This window comes from Mustela lutreola, chromosome 7 (assembly GCF_030435805.1).
Source record: "Mustela lutreola isolate mMusLut2 chromosome 7, mMusLut2.pri, whole genome shotgun sequence".
Classification (NCBI taxonomy): domain Eukaryota; kingdom Metazoa; phylum Chordata; class Mammalia; order Carnivora; family Mustelidae; genus Mustela; species Mustela lutreola.
Genome location: NC_081296.1, coordinates 29,805,994 through 29,824,958, shown reverse-complemented (window position 1 = coordinate 29,824,958; position 18,965 = coordinate 29,805,994). Strand labels below are relative to the sequence as shown.

The window sequence follows — 18,965 nt, the reverse complement described above, 5'->3', positions numbered from 1 at the left end:
GAGGTGGTGGTGTTGGTGTTGGTGTTGGTGGTGGAAGTGCTGGTGGTGGTGGTGGCTACCGGCATGTGACCGAAGGGAAGCGGTCCCTCGCTCCTACTTTCTGCCCCGGGGGAGACAACGTGCTGGACCTCAGTTTCGATGAGAACGACGGTAGGGAGTTCTCACTCATTTTGTTCAGCTTTTCCAAGGAATGCAGAATGAGGGAGTCATCATCGATCCAGGCACATTGGGGGCCGCCTGGCCGACGGAACGGGCCAGGCAGGGTGGCTCAGAGGGGAAGCCGATGGCCTCAGAGCCCTGCGGCAGCGGCCCGTATGGACCCACGCCCCTGAGCAAGAGGAACGGTGCAACCTAGCACCGGGAGGCGGGAGCCGCAAGGCTGGCGCGCACTGGCAGACTCTGCGGCAGGCGCGGGCTATCCCGCCGTCCCCAGTTCCACCGAGACAGGGGAAGGCTTACCGTCTCGCCGATTCGTCCTCAGCCTGCCCGCGCTGGACCGCACGACTTCCGCGGACCCGGCCAAGCTCCGCGCATCCGAGGACAGGAAGGCCATCTTCTCTGGGCCGACCGGGGGCCCTCCTGGCGTGGACAACGCACCTGACAAGTGTGGAAAAGTAGCACGCTCGCGTGAGCCACGGACCCTGGGGTACAGCTCGCCATGCCTCTCAGAACATGCCTGGGGGGAAGCCTTGCCTCCGCCTGGTGCGGACCCTCTGTCCCTCAGGCTTGGCGGTAGCCGGACAGGAGGCCACGCATGCCGGCCGGGCAAGGCTGCGGACACGTGGGTCTCCGTGGGGTCGGGGGTGTGTCTGCGTGGGCCGAGTACGCGTGCGTGTGTTGATGGGTGTGTGTGTGTATGTGTGTGTGTCTGTGTGTGTGTGTGTGTGTGTGTGTGTAGGGTCGTGCGCATGTGAGCCTGTTTGGGGAAGTGGTGTAAGGTTGGGTTTGGCCCTGGCGTGTGAGGGCTAGGAGCCCTTGTGGGCCATCTGGACATGTAGGAGGGCGGTGGCGGGTGGGCGCGTTTCCGCAGTCGGTGTGGCCACGGGGTGGTCGCCCTTGGACGGAGCCTCACGCCCGTTCACAGCCCTTCCGGGACAGGGTCCCCTGGCCTCCCGGCCTGGCACGCCGCTCCGGAAGTTTGGTGCCACGGAATCCTCGAGCGCCACGTTCGACACCCCCGTGCTCTGACGGGAGGAGGCCAGACGGAACGCGTGTCCAAGGTCTCCTGGCAAAGCAGAGCATGCCGGCTCTGGCTCGCCACACCCGGTGCCGGAGACGGAGGCCACTGCGATGTGAACTCTGTCACCCTGACGCTTGCCCCAGCGTCACCCAGCGTGACCGCAGGAGAGAGACCCTCGGCGACCGCCGACAAAATCCCGGGGCCCACGGAAACGGCAAGCCCTGGCACATCAGGCGCTGACCCGACGCCGCTCCAAGGCCCTCGCGAGAGGACAAGGGGCTTGGACTCCGGGCCAAGGGCCACCGCCCTTGCTCTCAGCCGCAAGGCCCTGCATGGCCAGGCAGCACACATCTTGGCAAGCGGTTCTCATGACCCGCCGAGGGCCAGCTGACCCTCCCACTGAAAGCAGGGCCCATTCCCACCCAGGGCATGGGTGTGTCCACGACCAGCGGGCTTCATGGGCCCCGCCCCTGAGGGAGCGAGCACTCATCCAGCAGCTCGCTCCCCAGGTGCGAAGGCTCCCGCCGGCTCGGCAAGTCCCGCCCACCCTGGGCTCCCACGTGCCTCGCTCCTCCAAGGCAGGGATCTTGAAACGCTCGGCCACAAGCCCAGTGGACGTTTCCGTCAGGCACCAGGCGGGACGCGAGGCAGAGCCCGTCGCTCGGCGTGGGTCCAAGGACTCTGGCCCTGGCGGCATCGCTCACCCGCTGCGACGCCACGGGAAGGCGTGAGGAGCAAGGGAAGGAAGCCACCTCTCCTCCAGCCCCACGGCAGCTGACCTTGGCCCAGCTCCACGTCCGGCCAGGCCACAGCGCTGGACTGGGAACCGTGCTTCGCGGGGCTTGCCCCATCCTGCCTAGGGCGCATGCGAGCAAGGACAGTTCTCGAGCGTTCCCCATCCCACTGGGCAGCGGGGCATCTGGGGCACAAGTTTCTGGGACCCTCTCAGAAATACCTACAGCTGCCCATGCCCAGGCCTGGCGGTGGGTAGCAAGCCCTCCACGGCTCCCGTGGCTTGCGCCCGCGGACAGCGTCCCGGATGTCTGGGGGGTTCATCGCATTGGCACTCCTGGGGGTCCCTGGGAGACGCACACAGATCGCCGCTCCTCGCGGACGGAGACCGCGGGGCCACTCCGCAAAGGGACCGAAACGCGGCCCCGACGTCTCCCGGGCCAGTCCCCGGAGCCACCAGGTGGCCGCCCAGCGGGGACGGGTGATGTCGGGCACGGCTCCCACAGCCCCCAAAGCATTGAACGCTTGTGGCAGATTACAGCCAGAGGCTCGGGCCACGCAGCTCCCCGCCAGCAGCCCACCTGCCTTCCTCCACCGTCCCAACCGATTCTGGGTCGGCCGAGAACCTGCACGGCGGCTCCACGTTCGCCCTGGTCTCACGGAACGGGCCTTGTGGGGCCCCACTGGGCCTCCACGGGCTTAACCTCAGGGGCTGTCAAGGACAGCGTCCTGGCCGTGGGCCTCTGCCCCCTACCCACAAGCACACGGGGCACACCAACGATGCCACCGGGGTGACGGGCCCCGGGGCTCTCCTCGCAACCCAAGGCGCCTGCTGCTGCACCCTCTACCTCACGATCCCCCAGGAGCTCTGCCTGAAGCCCCACCCCGGCCCACGCTGCTCCGTGACAGGAGCTCAGAGGGCCTCACCCAGCGCCTCCCTGACGGACTCCCACGAACGGGATACCATCTGCCCGACTCGAAACAAGAGCCCGGCTGCGCCTCCCAGGACCTCCGACCGGCTAAGGCGGGGAAACGCCTCGCAGGCCCTGAGCCGCACACGCCGCTGTTCTGGCCAAGGTCCCTCGGGGGCTAGAGCTGGGGGTGCCGGTGGTGCTGGCGGTGCCGACGTTTGCGGCGGCGGAGGCGGTGGGGGAGGTGGTGGTGTTGGTGTTGGTGTTGGTGGTGGAAGTGCTGGTGGTGGTGGTGGTGGCTACCGGCATGTGACCGAGGGGAAGCGGTCCCTCGCTCCTACTTTCTGCCCCGGGGGAGACAACGTGCTGGACCTCAGTTTCGATGAGAACGACGGTAGGGAGTTCTCACTCATTTTGTTCAGCTTTTCCAAGGAATGCAGAATGAGGGAGTCATCATCGATCCAGGCACATTGGAGGCCGCCTGGCCGACGGAACGGGCCAGGCAGGGTGGCTCGGAGGGGAAGCCGATGGCCTCAGAGCCCTGCGACAGCGGCCCGTATGGACCCACGCCCCTGAGCAAGAGGAACGGTGCAACCTCGCACCGGGAGCCGGGAGCCGGGAGCCACAAGGCGGGCGCGCGCTGGCAGACACTACGGCAGGCGCGGGATATCCCGCCCTCCCCAGTTCCACCGAGACAGGGGAAGGCTTACCGTCTCGCCGATCCTTCCTCAGCCTGCCCGCGTTGGACCGCACGACTTCCGCGGACCCGGCCAAGCTCCGCGCATCCGAGGACAGGAAGGCCATCTTCTCTGGGCCGACCGGGGGCCCTCCTGGCGTGGACAACGCACCTGACAAGTGTGGAAAAGTAGCACGCTCGCGTGAGCCACGGACCCTGGGGTACAGCTCGCCATGCCTCTCAGAACATGCCTGGGGGGAAGCCTTGCCTCCGCCTGGTGCGGACCCTCTGTCCCTCAGGCTTGGCGGTAGCCGGACAGGAGGCCACGCATGCCGGCCGGGCAAGGCTGCGGACACGTGGGTCTCCGTGGGGTCGGGGGTGTGTCTGCGTGGGCCGAGTACGCGTGCGTGTGTTGATGGGTGTGTGTGTGTATGTGTGTGTGTCTGTGTGTGTGTGTGTGTGTGTGTGTGTAGGGTCGTGCGCATGTGAGCCTGTTTGGGGAAGTGGTGTAAGGTTGGGTTTGGCCCTGGCGTGTGAGGGCTAGGAGCCCTTGTGGGCCATCTGGACATGTAGGAGGGCGGTGGCGGGTGGGCGCGTTTCCGCAGTCGGTGTGGCCACGGGGTGGTCGCCCTTGGACGGAGCCTCACGCCCGTTCACAGCCCTTCCGGGACAGGGTCCCCTGGCCTCCCGGCCTGGCACGCCGCTCCGGAAGATTGGTGCCACGGAATCCTCGAGCGCCACGTTCGACACCCCCGTGCTCTGACGGGAGGAGGCCAGACGGAACGCGTGTCCAAGGTCTCCTGGCAAAGCAGAGCATGCCGGCTCTGGCTCGCCACACCCGGTGCCGGAGACGGAGGCCACTGCGATGTGAACTCTGTCACCCTGACGCTTGCCCCAGCGTCACCCAGCGTGACCGCAGGAGAGAGACCCTCGGCGACCGCCGACAAAATCCCGGGGCCCACGGAAACGGCAAGCCCTGGCACATCAGGCGCTGACCCGACGCCGCTCCAAGGCCCTCGCGAGAGGACAAGGGGCTTGGACTCCGGGCCAAGGGCCACCGCCCTTGCTCTCAGCCGCAAGGCCCTGCATGGCCAGGCAGCACACATCTTGGCAAGCGGTTCTCATGACCCGCCGAGGGCCAGCTGACCCTCCCACTGAAAGCAGGGCCCATTCCCACCCAGGGCATGGGTGTGTCCACGACCAGCGGGCTTCATGGGCCCCGCCCCTGAGGGAGCGAGCACTCATCCAGCAGCTCGCTCCCCAGGTGCGAAGGCTCCCGCCGGCTCGGCAAGTCCCGCCCACCCTGGGCTCCCACGTGCCTCGCTCCTCCAAGGCAGGGATCTTGAAACGCTCGGCCACAAGCCCAGTGGACGTTTCCGTCAGGCACCAGGCGGGACGCGAGGCAGAGCCCGTCGCTCGGCGTGGGTCCAAGGACTCTGGCCCTGGCGGCATCGCTCACCCGCTGCGACGCCACGGGAAGGCGTGAGGAGCAAGGGAAGGAAGCCACCTCTCCTCCAGCCCCACGGCAGCTGACCTTGGCCCAGCTCCACGTCCGGCCAGGCCACAGCGCTGGACTGGGAACCGTGCTTCGCGGGGCTTGCCCCATCCTGCCTAGGGCGCATGCGAGCAAGGACAGTTCTCGAGCGTTCCCCATCCCACTGGGCAGCGGGGCATCTGGGGCACAAGTTTCTGGGACCCTCTCAGAAATACCTACAGCTGCCCATGCCCAGGCCTGGCGGTGGGTAGCAAGCCCTCCACGGCTCCCGTGGCTTGCGCCCGCGGACAGCGTCCCGGATGTCTGGGGGGTTCATCGCATTGGCACTCCTGGGGGTCCCTGGGAGACGCACACAGATCGCCGCTCCTCGCGGACGGAGACCGCGGGGCCACTCCGCAAAGGGACCGAAACGCGGCCCCGACGTCTCCCGGGCCAGTCCCCGGAGCCACCAGGTGGCCGCCCAGCGGGGACGGGTGATGTCGGGCACGGCTCCCACAGCCCCCAAAGCATTGAACGCTTGTGGCAGATTACAGCCAGAGGCTCGGGCCACGCAGCTCCCCGCCAGCAGCCCACCTGCCTTCCTCCACCGTCCCAACCGATTCTGGGTCGGCCGAGAACCTGCACGGCGGCTCCACGTTCGCCCTGGTCTCACGGAACGGGCCTTGTGGGGCCCCACTGGGCCTCCACGGGCTTAACCTCAGGGGCTGTCAAGGACAGCGTCCTGGCCGTGGGCCTCTGCCCCCTACCCACAAGCACACGGGGCACACCAACGATGCCACCGGGGTGACGGGCCCCGGGGCTCTCCTCGCAACCCAAGGCGCCTGCTGCTGCACCCTCTACCTCACGATCCCCCAGGAGCTCTGCCTGAAGCCCCACCCCGGCCCACGCTGCTCCGTGACAGGAGCTCAGAGGGCCTCACCCAAGGCCTCCCTGACGGACTCCCACGAACGGGATACCATCTGCCCGACTCGAAACAAGAGCCCGGCTGCGCCTCCCAGGACCTCCGACCGGCTAAGGCGGGGAAACGCCTCGCAGGCCCTGAGCCGCACACGCCGCTGTTCTGGCCAAGGTCCCTCGGGGGCTAGAGCTGGGGGTGCCGGTGGTGCTGGCGGTGCCGACGTTTGCGGCGGCGGAGGCGGTGGGGGAGGTGGTGGTGTTGGTGTTGGTGTTGGTGGTGGAAGTGCTGGTGGTGGTGGTGGTGGCTACCGGCATGTGACCGAGGGGAAGCGGTCCCTCGCTCCTACTTTCTGCCCCGGGGGAGACAACGTGCTGGACCTCAGTTTCGATGAGAACGACGGTAGGGAGTTCTCACTCATTTTGTTCAGCTTTTCCAAGGAATGCAGAATGAGGGAGTCATCATCGATCCAGGCACATTGGAGGCCGCCTGGCCGACGGAACGGGCCAGGCAGGGTGGCTCGGAGGGGAAGCCGATGGCCTCAGAGCCCTGCGACAGCGGCCCGTATGGACCCACGCCCCTGAGCAAGAGGAACGGTGCAACCTCGCACCGGGAGCCGGGAGCCGGGAGCCGCAAGGCGGGCGCGCGCTGGCAGACACTACGGCAGGCGCGGGATATCCCGCCCTCCCCAGTTCCACCGAGACAGGGGAAGGCTTACCGTCTCGCCGATCCTTCCTCAGCCTGCCCGCGTTGGACCGCACGACTTCCGCGGACCCGGCCAAGCTCCGCGCATCCGAGGACAGGAAGGCCATCTTCTGTGGGCCGACCGGGGGCCCGCCTGGCGTGGACAACGCACCTGACAAGTGTGGAAAAGTAGCACGCTCGCGTGAGCCACGGACCCAGGGGTACAGCTCGCCATGCCTCTCAGAACATGCCTGGGGGGAAGCCTTGCCTCCGCCTGGTGCGGACCCTCTGTCCCTCAGGCTTGGCGGCAGCCGGACAGGAGGCCACGCATGCCGGCCGGGCAAGGCCGCGGACACGTGGGTCTCCGTGGGGTCGGGGGTGTGTCTGCGTGGGCCGAGTACGCGTGCGTGTGTTGATGGGTGTGTGTGCATGTGTGTGTGTGTGTATGTGTGTGTGTCTGTGTGTGAGTGTGTGTGTGTGTGTATGTGTGTGTGTGTGTGTGTATGGTCGTGCGCATGTGAACTGTTTGGGGAAGTGGTGTAAGGTTGGGTTTGGCCCTGGCGTGTGAGGGCTAGGAGCCCTTGTGGGCCACGTGGACATGTAGGAGGGCGGTGGCGGGTGGGCGCGTTTCCGCAGTCGGTGTGGCCACGGGGTGGTCGCCCTTGGAGGGAGCCTCACGCCCGTTCACAGCCCTCCCGGGACAGGGTCCCCTGGCCTCCCGGCCTGGCACGCCGCTCCGGATGTTTGGTGCCACGGAATCCTCGAGCGCCACGTTCGACAACCCCGTGGTCTGCCGGGAGGAGGCCAGACGGAACGCGTGTCCAAGGTCTCCTGGCAAAGCAGAGCACGCCGGCTCTGGCTCGCCACACCCGGTGCCGGAGACGGAGGCCACTGCGATGTGAACTCTGTCACCCTGACGCTTGCCCCAGCGTCACCCAGCGTGACCGCAGGAGAGAGACCCTCGGCGACCGCCGACAAAATCCCGGGGCCCACGGAAACGGCAAGCCCTGGCACATCAGGCGCTGACCCGACGCCGCTCCAAGGCCCTCGCGAGAGGACAAGGGGCTTGGACTCCGGGCCAAGGGCCACGGCCCTTGCTCTCAGCCGCAAGGCCCTGCAGGGCCAGGCAGCACACCTCTTGGCAAGCGGTTCTCATGACCCGCCGAGGGCCAGCTGACCCTCCCACTGAAAGCAGGGCCCATTCCCACCCAGGGCATGGGTGTGTCCACGACCAGCGGGCTTCGTGGGCCCCGCCCCTGAGGGAGCGAGCACTCATCCAGCAGCTCGCTCCCCAGGTGCGCAGGCTCCCGCCGGCTCGGCAAGTCCCGCCCACCCTGGGCTCCCACGTGCCTCGCTCCTCCAAGGCAGGGATCTTGAAACGCTCGGCCACAAGCCCAGTGGACGTTTCCGTCAGGCACCAGGCGGTACGCGAGGCAGGGCCCCTCGCTCGGCGTGGGTCCGAGGACTCTGGCCCTGGCGGCATCGCTCACCCGCTGCGACGCCACGGGAAGGCGTGAGGAGCAAGGGAAGGAAGCCACCTCTCCTCCAGCCCCACGGCAGCTGACCTTGGCCCAGCTCCACGTCCGGCCAGGCCACAGCGCTGGACTGGGAACCGTGCTTCGCGGGGCTTGCCCCATCCTGCCTAGGGCGCAGGCGAGCAAGGACAGTTCTCGAGCGTTCCCCATCCCACTGGGCAGCGGGGCATCTGGGGCACAAGTTTCTGGGACCCTCTCAGAAATACCTACAGCTGCCCATGCCCAGGCCTGGCGGTGGGTAGCAAGCCCTCCACGGCTCCCGTGGCTTGCGCCCGCGGACAGCGTCCCGGCCGAGCTGGGGGGTTCATCGCAATGGCACTCCTGGGGGTCCCTGGGAGACGCCCACAGATCGCCGCTCCTCGCGGACGGAGACCCCGGGGCAACTCCGCCAAGGGATCGAAACGCGGCCCCGACGTGCCCCGGGCCAGTCCCCGGAGCCACCAGGTGGCCGCCCAGCGGTGACGGGTGATGTCGGGCAAGGCCCCCACAGCCCCCAAAGCATTGAACGCTTGTGGCAAATTAAAGCCAGAGGCTCGGGCCACGCAGCTCCCCGCCAGCAGCCCACCTGCCATCCTCCCCCGTCCCAACCGATTCTGGGTCGGCCGAGAGCCTGCACGGCGGCTCCACGTTCACCCTGGTCTCACGGCACGGGCCTTGTGGGGCCCCACTGGGCCTCCACGGGCTTAACCTCAGGGGTTGTCAAGGACATCGTCATGGCCGTGGGCCTCTGCCCTCTACCCACAAGCACACGGGGCACACCAATGATGCCACGGGGGTGATGGGCCCCGGGGCTCTCCTCGCAACCCAAGGCGCCTGCCGCTGCACCCTCTACCTCACGATCCCCCAGGAGCTCTGCCTGAAGCACCACCACGGCACACGCTGCTCCGTGACTGGAGCTCAGAGGGCCTCACCCAGCGCCTCCCTGACGGACTCCCACGAACGGGATACCATCTGCCCGACTCGACACAAGAGCCCGGCTGCGCCTCCCAGGACCTCCGACCGGCTAAGGCGGGGAAACGCCTCGCAGGCCCTGAGCCGCACACGCCGCTGTTCTGGCCGAGGTCCCTCGGGGGCTAGAGCTGGGGGTGCTGGCGGTGCTGGCGGTGCCGACGGTTGCGGCGGAGGCGTTGGGGGAGGTGGTGGTGTTGGTGTTGGTGTTGGTGGTGGAAGTGCTGGTGGTGGTGGTGGTGGCTACCGGCATGTGACCGAGGGGAAGCGGTCCCTCGCTCCTACTTTCTGCCCCGGGGGAGACAACGTGCTGGACCTCAGTTTCGATGAGAACGACGGTAGGGAGTTCTCACTCATTTTGTTCAGCTTTTCCAAGGAATGCAGAATGAGGGAGTCATCATCGATCCAGGCACATTGGAGGCCGCCTGGCCGACGGAACGGGCCAGGCAGGGTGACTCGGAGGGGAAGCCGATGGACTCAGAGCCCTGCGGCAGCGGCCCGTATGGACCCACGCCCCAGAGCAAGAGGAACAGTGCAACCTCGCACCGGGAGCCGGGAGCCGGGAGCCGCAAGGCGGGCGCGCGCTTGCAGACACTACGGCAGGCGCGGGATATCCCGCCCTCCCCAGTTCCACCGAGACAGGGGAAGGCTTACCGTCTCGCTGATCCTTCCTCAGCCTGCCCGTGCTGGACCGCACGACTTCCGCGGACCCGGCCAAGCTCCGCGCATCCGAGGACAGGAAGGCCATCTTCTGTGGGCCGACCGGGGGCCCGCCTGGCGTGGACAATGCACCTGACAAGTGTGGAAAAGTAGCACGCTCGCGTGAGCCACGGACCCAGGGGTACAGCTCGCCATGCCTCTCAGAACATGCCTGGGGGGAAGCCTTGCCTCCGCCTGGTGCGGACCCTCTGTCCCTCAGGCTTGGCGGCAGCCGGACAGGAGGCCACGCATGCCGGCCGGGCAAGGCCGCGGACACGTGGGTCTCCGTGGGGTCGGGGGTGTGTCTGCGTGGGCCGAGTACGCGTGCGTGTGTTGATGGGTGTGTGTGCATGTGTGTGTGTGTGTATGTGTGTGTGTCTGTGTGTGAGTGTGTGTGTGTGTGTATGTGTGTGTGTCTGTGTGTGTGTGTGTGTGTAGGGTCGTGCGCATGTGAGCCTGTTTGGGGAAGTGGTGTAAGGTTGGGTTTGGCCCTGGCGTGTGAGGGCTAGGAGCCCTTGTGGGCCACGTGGACATGTAGGAGGGCGGTGGCTGGTGGGCGCGTTTCCGCAGTCGGTGTGGCCACGGGGTGGTCGCCCTTGGAGGGAGCCTCACGCCCGTTCACAGCCCTCCCGTGACAGGGTCCCCTGGCCTCCCGGCCTGGCACGCCGCTCCGGAAGTTTGGTGCCACGGAATCCTCGAGCGCCACGTTCGACACCCCCGTGGTCTGACGGGAGGAGGCCAGACGGAACGCGTGTCCAAGGTCTCCTGGCAAAGCAGAGCATGCCGGCTCTGGCTCGCCACACCCGGTGCCAGAGACGGAGGCCACTGCGATGTGAACTCTGTCACCCTGACGCTTGCCCCAGCGTCACCCAGCGTGACCGCAGGAGAGAGACCCTCGGCGACCGCCGACAAAATCCCGGGGCCCACGGAAACGGCAAGCCCTGGCACATCAGGCGCTGACCCGACGCCGCTCCAAGGCCCTCGCGAGAGGACAAGGGGCTTGGACTCCGGGCCAAGGGCCACCGCCCTTGCTCTCAGCCGCAAGGCCCTGCAGGGCCAGGCAGCACACCTCTTGGCAAGCGGTTCTCATGACCCGCCGAGGGCCAGCTGACCCTCCCACTGAAAGCAGGGCCCATTCCCACCCAGGGCATGGGTGTGTCCACGACCAGCGGGCTTCGTGGGCCCCGCCCCTGAGGGAGCGAACACTCATCCAGCAGCTCGCTCCCCAGGTGCGCAGGCTCCCGCCGGCTCGGCAAGTCCCGCCCACCCTGGGCTCCCACGTGCCTCGCTCCTCCAAGGCAGGGATCTTGAAACGCCTGGCCACAAGCCCAGTGGACGTTTCCGTCAGGCACCAGGCGGGACGCGAGGCAGGGCCCCTCGCTCGGCGTGGGTCCGAGGACTCTGGCCCTGGCGGCATCGCTCACCCGCTGCGACGCCACGGGAAGGCGTGAGGAGAAAGGGAAGGAAGCCAGCTCTCCTCCAGCCCCACGGCAGCTGACCTTGGCCCAGCTCCACGTCCGGCCAGGCCACAGCGCTGGACTGGGAACCGTGCTTCGCGGGGCTTGCCCCATCCTGCCTAGGGCGCAGGCGAGCAAGGACAGTTCTCGAGCGTTCCCCATCCCACTGGGCAGCGGGGCATCTGGGGCACAAGTTTCTGGGACCCTCTCAGAAATACCTACAGCTGCCCATGCCCAGGCCTGGCGGTGGGGAGCAAGCCCTCCACGGCTCCCGTGGCTTGCGCCCGCGGACAGCGTCCCTTGCCGAGCTGGGGGGTTCATCGCAATGGCACTCCTGGGGGTCCCTGGGAGACGCCCACAGATCGCCGCTCCTCGCGGACGGAGACCCCGGGGCCACTCCGCCAAGGGACCGAAACGCGGCCCCGACATGCCCCGGGCCAGTCCCCCGAGCCACCAGGTGGCCGCCCAGCGGGGACGGGTGATGTCGGGCACGGCCTCCACAGCCCCCAAAGCATTGAACGCTTGTGGCAGATTACAGCCAGAGGCTCGGGCCACGCAGCTCCCCGCCAGCAGCCCACCTGCCTTCCTCCCCCGTCCCAACCGATTCTGGGTCGGCCGAGAGCCTGCACGGCGGCTCCACGTTCGCCCTGGTCTCACGGCACGGGCCTTGTGGGGCCCCACTGGGCCTCCACGGGCTTAACCTCAGGGGCTGTCAAGGACAGCGTCCTGGCCGTGGGCCTCTGCCCTCTACACACAAGCACACGGGGCACACCAACGATGCCACCGGTGTGACGGGCCCCGGGGCTCTCCTCGCAACCCAAGGCGCCTGCCGCTGCACCCTCTACCTCACGATCCCCCAGGAGCTCTGCCTGAAGCACCACCCCGGCCCACGCTGCTCCGTGACAGGAGCTCAGAGGGCCTCACCCAGCACCTCCCTGACGGACTCCCACGAACGGGATACCATCTGCCCGACTCGACACAAGAGCCCGGCTGCGCCTCCCACGACCTCCGACCGGCTAATGCGGGGAAACGCCTCGCAGGCCCTGAGCCGCACACGCCGCTGTTCTGGCCGAGGTCCCTCGGGGGCTAGAGCTGGGGGTGCTGGCGGTGCTGGCGGTGCCGACGGTTTCGGCGGAGGCGGTGGGGGAGGTGGTGGTGTTGGTGTTGGTGTTGGTGGTGGAAGTGCTGGTGGTGGTGGTGGTGGTGGCTACCCGCATGTGACCGAGGGGAAGCTGTCCCTCGCTCCTTCTTTCTGCCCCGGGGGAGACAACGTGCTGGACCTCAGTTTCGATGAGAACGACGGTAGGGAGTTCTCACTCATTTTGTTCAGCTTTTCCAAGGAATGCAGAATGAGGGAGTCATCATCGATCCAGGCACATTGGGGGCCGCCTGGCCGACGGAACGGGCCAGGCAGGGTGGCTCGGAGGGGAAGCCGATGGCCTCAGAGCCCTGCGGCAGCGGCCCGTATGGACCCACGCCCCTGAGCAAGAGGCACGGTGCAACCTAGCACCGGGAGGCGGGAGCCGCAATGCTGGCGCGCACTGGCAGACTCTGCGGCAGGCGCGGGCTATCCCGCCGTCCCCAGTTCCACCGAGACAGGGGAAGGCTTACCGTCTCGCCGATCCGTCCTCAGCCTGCCCGCGCTGGACCGCACGTCTTCCGCGGACCCGGCCAAGCTCCGCGCATCCGAGGACAGGAAGGCCATCTTCTCTGGGCCGACCGGGGGCCCGCCTGGCGTGGACAATGCACCTGAGAAGTGTGGAAAAGTAGCACGCTCGCGTGAGCCACGGACCCAGGGGTACAGCTCGCCATGCCTCTCAGAACATGCCTGGGGGGAAGCCTTGCCTCCGCCTGGTGCGGACCCTCTGTCCCTCAGGCTTGGCGGCAGCCGGACAGGAGGCCACGCATGCCGGCCGGGCAAGGCCGCGGACACGTGGGTCTCCGTGGGGTCGGGGGTGTGTCTGCGTGGGCCGAGTACGCGTGCGTGTGTTGATGGGTGTGTGTGCATGTGTGTGTGTGTGTATGTGTGTGTGTCTGTGTGTGAGTGTGTGTGTGTGTGTATGTGTGTGTGTCTGTGTGTGTGTGTGTGTGTGTATGGTCGTGCGCATGTGAGCCTGTTTGGGGAAGTGGTGTAAGGTTGGGTTTGGCCCTGGCGTGTGAGGGCTAGGAGCCCTTGTGGGCCACGTGGACATGTAGGAGGGCGGTGGCGGGTGGGCGCGTTTCCGCAGTCGGTGTGGCCACGGGGTGGTCGCCCTTGGAGGGAGCCTCACGCCCGTTCACAGCCCTCCCTGGACAGGGTCCCCTGGCCTCCCGGCCTGGCACGCCGCTCCGGAAGTTTGGTGCCACGGAATCCTCGAGCGCCACGTTCGACAACCCCGTGCTCTGCCGGGAGGAGGCCAGACGGAACGCGTGTCCAAGGTCTCCTGGCAAAGCAGAGCACGCCGGCTCTGGCTCGCCACACCCGGTGCCGGAGACGGAGGCCACTGCGATGTGAACTCTGTCACCCTGACGCTTGCCCCAGCGTCACCCAGCGTGACCGCAGGAGAGAGACCCTCGGCGACCGCCGACAAAATCCCGGGGCCCACGGAAACGGCAAGCCCTGGCACATCAGGCGCTGACCCGACGCCGCTCCAAGGCCCTCGCGAGAGGACAAGGGGCTTGGACTCCGGGCCAAGGGCCACCGCCCTTGCTCTCAGCCGCAAGGCCCTGCATGGCCAGGCAGCACACATCTTGGCAAGCGGTTCTCATGACCCGCCGAGGGCCAGCTGACCCTCCCACTGAAAGCAGGGCCCATTCCCACCCAGGGCATGGGTGTGTCCACGACCAGCGGGCTTCATGGGCCCCGCCCCTGAGGGAGCGAGCACTCATCCAGCAGCTCGCTCCCCAGGTGCGCAGGCTCCCGCCGGCTCGGCAAGTCCCGCCCACCCTGGGCTCCCACGTGCCTCGCTCCTCCAAGGCAGGGATCTTGAAACGCTCGGCCACAAGCCCAGTGGACGTTTCCGTCAGGCACCAGGCGGGACGCGAGGCAGAGCCCGTCGCTCGGCGTGGGTCCGAGGACTCTGGCCCTGGCTGCATCGCTCACCCGCTGCGACGCCACGGGAAGGCGTGAGGAGCAAGGGAAGGAAGCCACCTCTCCTCCAGCTACACGGCAGCTGACCTTGGCCCAGCTCCACGTCCGGCCAGGCCACAGCGCTGGACTGGGAACTGTGCTTCGCGGGGCTTGCCCCATCCTGCCTAGGGCGCAGGCGAGCAAGGACAGTTCTCGAGCGTTCCCCATCCCACTGGGCAGTGGGGCATCTGGGGCACAAGTTTCTGGGACCCTCTCAGAAATACCTACAGCTGCCCATGCCCAGGCCTGGCGGTGGGTAGCAAGCCCTCCACGGCTCCCGTGGCTTGCGCCCGCGGACAGCGTCCCGGCCGTGCTGGGGGGTTCATCGCATTGGCACTCCTGGGGGTCCCTGGGAGACGCACACAGATCGCCGCTCCTCTCGGACGGAGACCCCGGGGCCACTCCGCAAAGGGACCGAAACGCGGCCCCGACGTCTCCCGGGCCAGTCCCCGGAGCCACCAGGTGGCCGCCCAGCGGGGACGGGTGTTGTCGGGCACGGCTCCCACAGCCCCCAAAGCATTGAACGCTTGTGGCAGATTACAGCCAGAGGCTCGGGCCACGCAGCTCCCCGCCAGCAGCCCACCTGCCTTCCTCCCCCGTCCCAACCGATTCTGGGTCGGCCGAGAGCCTGCACGGCGGCTCCACGTTCGCCCTGGTCTCACGGAACGGGCCTTGTGGGGCCCCACTGGGCCTCCACGGGCTTAACCTCAGGGGCTGTCAAGGACAGCGTCCTGGCCGTGGGCCTCTGCCCCCTACCCACAAGCACACGGGGCACACCAACGATGCCACCGGGGTGACGGGCCCCGGGGCTCTCCTCGCAACCCAAGGCGCCTGCCGCTGCACCCTCTACCTCACGATCCCCCAGGAGCTCTGCCTGAAGCACCACCCCGGCCCACGCTGCTCCGTGACAGGAGCTCAGAGGGCCTCACCCAGCGCCTCCCTGATGGACTCCCACGAACGGGATACCATCTGCCCGACTCGAAACAAGAGCCCGGCTGCGCCTCCCAGGACCTCCGACAGGCTAAGGCGGGGAAACGCCTCGCAGGCCCTGAGCCGCACACGCCGCTGTTCTGGCCAAGGTCCCTCGGGGGCTAGAGCTGGGGGTGCCGGTGGTGCTGGCGGTGCCGACGTTTGCGGCGGCGGAGGCGGTGGGGGAGGTGGTGGTGTTGGTGTTGGTGTTGGTGGTGGAAGTGCTGGTGGTGGTGGTGGTGGCTACCGGCATGTGACCGAGGGGAAGCGGTCCCTCGCTCCTACTTTCTGCCCCGGGGGAGACAACGTGCTGGACCTCAGTTTCGATGAGAACGACGGTAGGGAGTTCTCACTCATTTTGTTCAGCTTTTCCAAGGAATGCAGAATGAGGGAGTCATCATCGATCCAGGCACATTGGAGGCCGCCTGGCCGATGGAACGGGCCAGGCAGGGTGGCTCGGAGGGGAAGCCGATGGCCTCAGAGCCCTGCGGCAGCGGCCCGTATGGACCCACGCCCCTGAGCAAGAGGAACGGTGCAACCTCGCACCGGGAGCTGGGAGCCGGGAGCCGCAAGGCGGGCGCGCGCTTGCAGACACTACGGCAGGCGCGGGATATCCCGCCCTCCCCAGTTCCACCGAGACAGGGGAAGGCTTACCGTCTCGCCGATCCTTCCTCAGCCTGCCCGCGTTGGACCGGACGACTTCCGCGGACCCGGCCAAGCTCCGCGCATCCGAGGACAGGAAGGCCATCTTCTGTGGGCCGACCGGGGGACCGCCTGGCGTGGACAACGCACCTGACAAGTGTGGCAAAGTAGCACGCTCGCGTGAGCCACGGACCCAGGGGTACAGCTCGCCATGCCTCTCAGAACATGCCTGGGGGGAAGCCTTGCCTCCGCCTGGTGCGGACCCTCTGTCCCTCAGGCTTGGCGGCAGCCGGACAGGAGGCCACGCATGCCGGCCGGGCAAGGCCGCGGACACGTGGGTCTCCGTGGGGTCGGGGGTGTGTCTGCGTGGGCCGAGTACGCGTGCGTGTGTTGATGGGTGTGTGTGCATGTGTGTGTGTGTGTATGTGTGTGTGTCTGTGTGTGAGTGTGTGTGTGTGTGTATGTGTGTGTGTCTGTGTGTGTGTGTGTGTGTGTATGGTCGTGCGCATGTGAGCCTGTTTGGGGAAGTGGTGTAAGGTTGGGTTTGGCCCTGGCGTGTGAGGGCTAGGAGCCCTTGTGGGCCACGTGGACATGTAGGAGGGCGGTGGCGGGTGGGCGCGTTTCCGCAGTCGGTGTGGCCACGGGGTGGTCGCCCTTGGAGGGAGCCTCACGCCCGTTCACAGCCCTCCCTGGACAGGGTCCCCTGGCCTCCCGGCCTGGCACGCCGCTCCGGAAGTTTGGTGCCACGGAATCCTCGAGCGCCACGTTCGACAACCCCGTGCTCTGCCGGGAGGAGGCCAGACGGAACGCGTGTCCAAGGTCTCCTGGCAAAGCAGAGCACGCCGGCTCTGGCTCGCCACACCCGGTGCCGGAGACGGAGGCCACTGCGATGTGAACTCTGTCACCCTGACGCTTGCCCCAGCGTCACCCAGCGTGACCGCAGGAGAGAGACCCTCGGCGACCGCCGACAAAATCCCGGGGCCCACGGAAACGGCAAGCCCTGGCACATCAGGCGCTGACCCGACGCCGCTCCAAGGCCCTCGCGAGAGGACAAGGGGCTTGGACTCCGGGCCAAGGGCCACCGCCCTTGCTCTCAGCCGCAAGGCCCTGCATGGCCAGGCAGCACACATCTTGGCAAGCGGTTCTCATGACCCGCCGAGGGCCAGCTGACCCTCCCACTGAAAGCAGGGCCCATTGCCACCCAGGGCATGGGTGTGTCCACGACCAGCGGGCTTCATGGGCCCCGCCCCTGAGGGAGCGAACACTCATCCAGCAGCTCGCTCCCCAGGTGCGCAGGCTCCCGCTGGCTCGGCAAGTCCCGCCCACCCTGGGCTCCCACTTGCCTCGCTCCTCCAAGGCAGGGATCTTGAAACGCCTGGCCACAAGCCCAGTGGACGTTTCCGTCAGGCACCAGGCGGGACGCGAGGCAGGGCCCCTCGCTCGGCGTGGGTCCGAGGACTCTGGCCCTGGCGGCATCGCTCACCCGCTGCGACGCCACGGGAAGGCGTGAGGAGCAAGGGAAGGAAGCCACCTCTCCTCCAGCCCCACGGCAGCTGACCTTGGCCCAGCTCCACGTCCGGCCAGGCCACAGCGCTGGACTGGGAACCGTGCTTCGCGGGGCTTGCCCCATCCTGCCTAGGGCGCAGGCGAGCAAGGACAGTTCTCGAGCGTTCCCCATCCCACTGGGCAGCGGGGCATCTGGGGCACAAGTTTCTGGGACCCTCTCAGAAATACCTACAGCTGCCCATGCCCAGGCCTGGCGGTGGGGAGCAAGCCCTCCACGGCTCCCGTGGCTTGCGCCCGCGGACAGCGTCCCTTGCCGAGCTGGGGGGTTCATCGCAATGGCACTCCTGGGGGTCCCTGGGAGACGCCCACAGATCGCCGCTCCTCCCGGACGGAGACCCCGGGGCCACTCCGCCAAGGGACCGAAACGCGGCCCCGACATGCCCCGGGCCAGTCCCCCGAGCCACCAGGTGGCCGCCCAGCGGGGACGGGTGACGTCGGGCACGGCCTCCACAGCCCCCAAAGCATTGAACGCTTGTGGCAGATTACAGCCAGAGGCTCGGGCCACGCAGCTCCCCGCCAGCAGCCCACCTGCCTTCCTCCCCCGTCCCAACCGATTCTGGGTCGGCCGAGAGCCTGCACGGCGGCTCCACGTTCGCCCTGGTCTCACGGCACGGGCCTTGTGGGGCCCCACTGGGCCTCCACGGGCTTAACCTCAGGGGCTGTCAAGGACAGCGTCCTGGCCGTGGGCCTCTGCCCTCTACACACAAGCACACGGGGCACACCAACGATGCCACCGGTGTGACGGGCCCCGGGGCTCTCCTCGCAACCCAAGGCGCCTGCCGCTGCACCCTCTACCTCACGATCCCCCAGGAGCTCTGCCTGAAGCACCACCCCGGCCCACGCTGCTCCGTGACAGGAGCTCAGAGGGCCTCACCCAGCACCTCCCTGACGGACTCCCACGAACGGGATACCATCTGCCCGACTCGACACAAGAGCCCGGCTGCGCCTCCCACGACCTCCGACCGGCTAATGCGGGGAAACGCCTCGCAGGCCCTGAGCCGCACACGCCGCTGTTCTGGCCGAGGTCCCTCGGGGGCTAGAGCTGGGGGTGCTGGCGGTGCTGGCGGTGCCGACGGTTGCGGCGGCGGAGGCGGTGGGGTAGGTGGTGGTGTTGGTGTTGGTGTTGGTGGTGGAAGTGCTGGTGGTGGTGGTGGTGGTGGCTACCGGCATGTGACCGAGGGGAAGCTGTCCCTCGCTCCTTCTTTCTGCCCCGGGGGAGACAACGTGCTGGACCTCAGTTTCGATGAGAACGACGGTAGGGAGTTCTCACTCATTTTGTTCAGCTTTTCCAAGGAATGCAGAATGAGGGAGTCATCATCGATCCAGGCACATTGGGGGCCGCCTGGCCGACGGAACGGGCCAGGCAGGGTGGCTCGGAGGGGAAGCCGATGGCCTCAGAGCCCTGCGGCAGCGGCCCGTATGGACCCACGCCCCTGAGCAAGAGGAACGGTGCAACCTAGCACCGGG

At 67.7% G+C, this 18,965-nt stretch overlaps 7 non-coding genes across 7 annotated transcripts; all 7 read right to left on the bottom strand.

The window, feature by feature from the left end:
- Positions 1-124: 124 nt before the first annotated feature.
- On the bottom strand, positions 125-219 carry LOC131837693 (small nucleolar RNA SNORD116). The gene has a single exon (XR_009356286.1). It is a non-coding gene; the product is annotated as a small nucleolar RNA SNORD116 (small nucleolar RNA).
- A 2,972-nt stretch (positions 220-3,191) lies between these two features.
- Positions 3,192-3,286, bottom strand: LOC131837692 (small nucleolar RNA SNORD116). The gene has a single exon (XR_009356285.1). It is a non-coding gene; the product is annotated as a small nucleolar RNA SNORD116 (small nucleolar RNA).
- Positions 3,287-6,265: 2,979 nt separating this feature from the next.
- Positions 6,266-6,360, bottom strand: LOC131837689 (small nucleolar RNA SNORD116). Its single transcript, XR_009356284.1, has one exon. It is a non-coding gene; the product is annotated as a small nucleolar RNA SNORD116 (small nucleolar RNA).
- Positions 6,361-9,368: 3,008 nt separating this feature from the next.
- On the bottom strand, positions 9,369-9,463 carry LOC131837688 (small nucleolar RNA SNORD116). Its single transcript, XR_009356283.1, has one exon. It is a non-coding gene; the product is annotated as a small nucleolar RNA SNORD116 (small nucleolar RNA).
- A 3,025-nt stretch (positions 9,464-12,488) lies between these two features.
- LOC131837687 (small nucleolar RNA SNORD116) lies at positions 12,489-12,583 on the bottom strand. The gene has a single exon (XR_009356282.1). It is a non-coding gene; the product is annotated as a small nucleolar RNA SNORD116 (small nucleolar RNA).
- Positions 12,584-15,602: 3,019 nt separating this feature from the next.
- LOC131837686 (small nucleolar RNA SNORD116) lies at positions 15,603-15,697 on the bottom strand. Its single transcript, XR_009356281.1, has one exon. It is a non-coding gene; the product is annotated as a small nucleolar RNA SNORD116 (small nucleolar RNA).
- A 3,030-nt stretch (positions 15,698-18,727) lies between these two features.
- Positions 18,728-18,822, bottom strand: LOC131837684 (small nucleolar RNA SNORD116). Its single transcript, XR_009356279.1, has one exon. It is a non-coding gene; the product is annotated as a small nucleolar RNA SNORD116 (small nucleolar RNA).
- Between the last annotated feature and the right edge of the window lie 143 nt (positions 18,823-18,965).